Below are 6,419 nucleotides of genomic sequence, written 5' to 3'. Positions count from 1 at the left end.
TTGTGCTGGACTAAAGGTAATTTATTCTTGTAAGGAACACCATACAACCCTCAGTAAAACAGAGGCCGTGACACAATTCAGTGGTCTGCAGGTAGGAAATAGATGGGACCTCTGATTCAGGTCTAGGGTACCAGGTTTAGTCCCCAAGCAGCATCGCCCAAGATACACTGATTCTCAAAGTCTTTTTTCTCTGCTGTCCTATCTCCTCTCATGCTTTTCCACAGGCATCTTCAAAGTCTACACCTCCTTCACTGGGGGAAAGAAGAGGAGGAACAGTGGTGGCAGATTTGCTGGGAACATGCCAAAAACCCCTTACTCCTTCCACCAAATCCTCTGCTCTGTTCCCAGCCAAACCTTTACCCCATTATATTTTTCATCTTCCCCTAAATAAAAGGGAGGTGGGAGTATGGGAACTCTGCACTTTTGAGAACCCAGTGAACTGGAGACTTAATACCTCAGAGCACACATCCATGAGTCACCATGATATGTGCATTCTGCTTTGATATATCTAGACTGGCGTGAGAAATAGAATATTTTCTGCTCAAGACCACCTGTGCAATAAATTTCTAGAGATCAATGTGTCCTCCAGAGAAGTGCAAAAGCTCTCAGTAAAGTATTTTTTTTCAGAAGAGATGCTAATAACAGCAGCATTGCTGGGAATTGCACGGTCTGTCTTGGATAGATGGAGGAAGAAGCAAGAGGAATAACCAACATAACAATTTGTCTTATGTTCTCATTAATGTGCAATGCTGCAATGCAATGGAGATGGGAACAACATTAAATCATCAGAATTTGAAGTCAGACAAAAAGGTAACACACAGGGAGGCCTGAGTCAAATCTTATGTGTAGCATTTTTTTAGCAGTGAATGATTTTCAGCTTCAGTTGATTTTGTTCTTATTTAAAGAATAAAAATTTGAAAAAATGGGCATTAACCATTTATTCTCCATTCTCAATTCTGAATTCATTTCAGTATTTCAGTCAAATACATCTGTGATTTCTGTGGAGCAAAAGCCAGAAATTCTCCAAGTACTTATTTCTCTGGATAAAGCATTTTAAACTGTTCTCCACAAGCTATTTTCCACCTTTAAAGGGCACTAATCTAAGTAATGGAATTGACACCAAAGCAAGTGGTTTACATATATTACCTGTGTAGAATTATTTTTTTTAAGACTGAGGGTTGAAAATTACTCCTTGTAAGTAGCATTTACTATGTATGAAAATTCTCTGGTGCTTTCTAATACAAAGATTAACATTTTTTCTGTAACAGCTAAATAGTATGTGGAATATAGGATACCTTCAGAACATATTACAGCAAATCTGACAGAAGGCAGACTTAGGCTCATGATTCTGTCAGTCTAATTTTGGACATCTTTTAATTACGAAGAAAATTATGACTAGCTTTCCAGACACATTACCAGGCAAGTAAAGATACTGGAGTTGTATATTGAGTTCTTATGAGAAATCTTGAACAGCTTTACTGGCAGTGTGTGTTTCAGTAATCCAAGTCTGTTAGAGTACCAAATCAAACATTTGTCTTTCTGCTTTTCATTTGAATTTTCCAAGTGGGTTACATCCAAAGCAGACATGTGGGATTTTAGAACGTTCACACACAAAATGTTATTCAAAAGCATTGTAATGGGTTGGCTGGCATGTATGGGTGCATGTGTATGCACACATGCTTGTACATGTGGCTGTCTGCTGGGTGGCATCAAAACCGCCCACATTTATATCAAAGATCAAGCAAATAATCACTTTCTCTAGCATAAAAGGAAAGAGACTGAATTCTAAATTGTCCTGATAGGAAGCATCTATCCAACATGTATAAGTAGCGTCTGTGCCAGCAGGTTTTAAGACTCTGGAAGATATTCAAGCCAGAAAACTTGTTCTGTCATTTGTTGAGGAAATTTGGTCAGATCTATTGAGCAGGATCTTATTTACAAGTTTCAAGTAGGTGAACCAAATCCAGTTTCTGTGTGGAGATTTTGTTGCAAACCGAACTCTGCAAGGCTAGTGCAATCTTGCATAAAATAGTTTCCTTTTCTAGTCCTAAAATAAACTGTTCCTTTCCACAAATACAGCAGCATTTCTTGCTTGACGGACAAGATACTCAGCCTCTCTGAATCTGTACATCGCTGAGGAGTTTAACAAGATGCAACCATGTATAAAAGCTGAGAAACTGTTCTGCAAACTGCAGTCTGGCAGAAATCTATTTGTATCTTCTTATCTTCTTAGCACAGCCTCAATGAGAGAAAATTAAAATACTCATGAAACGAGTCCTAATCTTCGCAGTGACCAGATTGGTTGGGAACGCTGTTTGAGTTTTATAGGCTTTTATGGATTTGTAGATCGTTTAAGATGTATCAGTTCAGCTGGATGGGGTTGTCACTCAGCCCCCAGCATAAAGCACAAGTTACTTCCTGAACTCCCTATCTTCCTTTCAATTGTATTTATTTTTAATTAAATCAAAAAGGCCCTAAGAAGGGACTTCAGACTTAGCCTTCACTGTCTTGAGAGGTGGTGCCTTTATCTCTGCAATGTCAAGAATGAATGCAAGGGGTTTCTCTGTTTCCCTCTCTTGGGCTGTTTCTGGTTAAAAGCACACTTTTGATTTACCATTTGTGGTGAAGAAAAGTTCTTTTTATGCATATCTGTTCAGTTCTGTGAAAAATGACACTTAAGATTCTATTGTTTACAGGTCAGTGACCTGATGTGTGTTTATTTTTAAGTCCTTTTAGCTACATGACCATTGTTTTTTATTTAGACCCACTTTCTCTTGTGCCTTTGTCTCACCTTCCTTTAATAGACTGCTATCATTATCCTTAAATGGATGTCAAACATGCTTCTCTCTACAGGAAAAGTGCTTTTAATCTTCATTGCACATTGCAACCTCTAGCTCTTTCTTATCCATCCTTCAAAGACAACAATACTGAATAACTACAAGGCTCACATCTCTTTTAAGTGCACTGATGGTCTCTGTACCCTGTTAGGATGTTTTTTCATGCTTGTTTCATCCCTTCCAGCTGAAAAATTGACAAATTGACAAGAAAAGTATTTTTAAGAACTGTGGTGTTTTAACAGGCCCTTTATCTCTTATATTCTCTAATCCCTGTGGAGTTTCAGAAATGGTTGGGCTGTGATAAAGCACGCCTAGGCAGAAACCGAATAACCAAATGTTCTGAGTTCTGTTCTAACATCCACTAAGTAAAACTGTGCATCTTTTCATCCATATAAAATGAAAAAAAATTGACTGAAAGCTGGTTGATATTCTCTTGATCTAGAGAGCTCCACAAATATCACCGAATTTGAAGGGTTCTGACCTTTGAGTCCACTTCACAAGCACTTACTAAGCTAGGAGTTGCAAAAGTGTCCATATATCCAGTAAGTGTTAAAGGATGTGACAGTAAGAAACACTGTGTTCCCTTTCAGTGTTGCAATGCTTTACACATTCAGGCCAAACAATGGGATTTAATATAGGATTATCATAGGATTAATCCCTTGTCATGGTTTAACCCCAGTAGGCACCTCAGCCGCGCACAGCCACACACTCACTCCCCCCACAGCAGGATGGGGGAGAGAATTGAAGGGCAAAAGTTAGAAAACTCATGCTCTAAAATAGAAAGTTCAGTAGGTAAAGCAAAAACTGCATGTGCAAGCAAGGTAAAACGAGGAATTCATTCACTCCTTCCCAGCGACAGGCAGGTGTTCAGCCATCACCAGGAAAGCAGGGCTCCATCATGCTTAATGGTTACTTGGGAATGCAAACACCTCTGAGGCAACTACAGCCTCTCTGGGCAACCTGTTCCAGTGTTTCACCGCCCTCATCATAAAAAATATCTTACTTACATCTAGTTGGAATCTACCTTCTTTTAGTTTAAAATCATTACCCCTTGTCCTATTGCCACATGCCCTACTAAAAAGTCCAATTAACTCTATCCCAGCCAAAACCAGTACATACCTGAATCACTGAGATCCTCTGATGCCGAGTGCATTCAGACCAACAAGAACTTCCAAATGCAATGGTTAGGTGCTTGCTAGATCTGTGTTGGTTGGCCAGCAGTGTCAAACCAGTCATGCAGGTGCATATGTGGGGATGGCAGGCTGTGGTGTCTTGCTGCTGGGAAGCAAAGAGATGAGGGATGTGTAGGTGCTGCTGTGTGCCAGGCCACCTCTCTAACTCTGCCTTCATAACTGAGAAGGTGAGGTGGCCTCTGCCTTTGGAAGAGCCTGTGTCTGTGGTGCTTTCTGTTTTTTCTACTAGTCACTAGACTATGTGCATACCAGTATATAAGAAGCATAAATACTGGACTGGTTTTGTGAAGATTTTTAAGAGAGACAGTTTTACCCTCACCTTTCATTGGTACTTTGGAATCAATTATCTTGTTAGGTAGGAAGGCTGGACCAAAACCCCACACCCTTCCTCCCCACACACAGTCATTGTCCTTTAAAACACTGATTTCCTGAACTCAATGATGGAGTCTGACATAACACTTCACATGTGACTGCCAATGTGCAGTGGCAGAATGTGGCAAATGGTAAATCAAACAACAGTGCTTTTTCTCTGATCGAAGTGATAGAGAAACCACTGCAAATTTGCAGTAACATTGATCAGGTGCAGCACATTTAAAGAGGCAACACAGGGCTGGAGCCCTTTCTCTCTTTCTGCACTTACCTTTCTCTCATTCTGGTGGAGGCATCACTGGTTTATATCTCATCACCACCTTTGCACCTTCACCCAGTATGGGATGTATTTCCTGTTGGAAATATGTTCTTCATTCTCTTTGCCATGCTCTAAAAATGGTTCTGTCCAGTTCCCCAGGAAACATTTCTTTAGGGACCAGAGGCCAACTACCTGTCATTTGTGTTTATTTTCTGGACGTCCCTTGTATCATCCTGTGCCTATGTTCTAAAGATCATCTTGCATTTGCACTTTCATGGGTCCTTGCTGTGGTCTGATAGGGTACAGCAACACTGAGCATGACAGGGGAACATGCGGCTGTGGGATGCACAATGGTAGACCTCATGTGTTCACACACATGTAGGACTCCATGCTAAGTCATGCAGAATATTTAATATAACAACCTACAGAAGAGTGGCACTAAGATTACCCCTATGGCATGGATGCTGTGAGAAATTCTGGTTCCCATCAAGCTTTCTTCAAAACCATGGCACAATTAGATGGCTAAGGAATTTGGCCTGAAAACTGTAGAACAAGTTGTTCTTTAGCATAGTGTCAAGAAGTCAGGAAGACCATAACTGCACTATATAGGAAATATCCACAGCAGAGCAGCAAATAGAGTAATGAAAGCATGATCCAACCTCATGCAGCTGGGAGTCACACCTGGCTCAGTGTTCACCACCAAGAATATGTCGAAGAAGTCAGATGACAGAAAGAAACAACTCTCCTGCATTCTTTCCTTGGATTGCATAAAGTTTCCAGCCACATTGATAATCCCTTGCGATTTCTACATTCCCCCAGTGTTTCAAAACTCTGACCTTTCCTTTGCAGAAATAAGTTTTTAAGATTCAATTCCTGGTCTTACAATCACAGTAAATGAACTTATGCAGCTTGTTTTTACTTTAAAAATATAATATGCATTGGCAAGAAATGACTTAGTAGTTTTAACCTAAGCTCTCAAAGGCATAAATTAATGTGGCAAAATATAAATTCTGTAATTCTTTCCATCTGGAAATCTGCTCAGCCTGTGTTTTTCTGACTGGTTTTCCCTGTTAAATTTATAAAATGATTATGATATGATTTGATAATTAATCTGTGCTGAGAAAGAGACATCATTCAGGTGGAAAATGAAAGCTCAGGGATTCACTGGGAGGCAGAAGCTTCTTGGAGAACATTGCATTGTAAACCTGAGAGGATCAACCTCTCCTCTAAAAGAGATTTGGCTTTTCAAAAAGAAATAGATTTGGTTTGGAATATCTAGATGTGGTGGTTCCATAGTGTAGTGGTTATCACATCTGCTTTACACACAGAAGGTCCTGGGTTCAAGCCCCAGTGGAACCAACACCAAATGAATTTATTTACAGGTTGGATAGGGCTTTGAACAACCTGGTGTAGTGGGGAGGTGTCTTTGCTCATGGCAAAACTTGATGGTCCAACTTTCATTTTCATCTCACTTTATCTGTGGCTTAGTTTACAAGAGAACATCAGCCACATAAACGTGACTCTTGTTTCTTTCTCCACAAACATTTTTAGTATCTTTTTTCAGATACTATTTGTTTCTGTGTCCATAATAATAAATGTGAGGTTTCTTTTGAATCTGAGAGTGAGCTTCAGTATCAGGTGTTTTCTGTGCTGCTTAGTAAGCAGTATCCAAGAGCCTTAATGCTCTGTTAAGTGTCCTCCAAAATGGCACTACGATTACTTTTTAAATATTCTGGTAGGTGCTGGAGAACATACATTATC

At 39.9% G+C, this 6,419-nt stretch overlaps 1 non-coding gene across 1 annotated transcript; it reads left to right on the top strand.

The window, feature by feature from the left end:
- The first annotated feature begins 5,944 nt into the window (after positions 1 to 5,944).
- On the top strand, positions 5,945 to 6,017 carry TRNAV-UAC. The gene has a single exon. It is a non-coding gene; the product is annotated as a tRNA-Val (tRNA).
- The last annotated feature ends 402 nt before the right edge of the window (positions 6,018 to 6,419 follow it).

This window comes from Mesitornis unicolor, unplaced genomic scaffold (genome assembly GCF_000695765.1).
Source record: "Mesitornis unicolor isolate BGI_N332 unplaced genomic scaffold, ASM69576v1 scaffold21153, whole genome shotgun sequence".
NCBI classification, from domain to species: domain Eukaryota; kingdom Metazoa; phylum Chordata; class Aves; order Mesitornithiformes; family Mesitornithidae; genus Mesitornis; species Mesitornis unicolor.
This window is presented reverse-complemented; position numbering and strand designations above follow the sequence as displayed.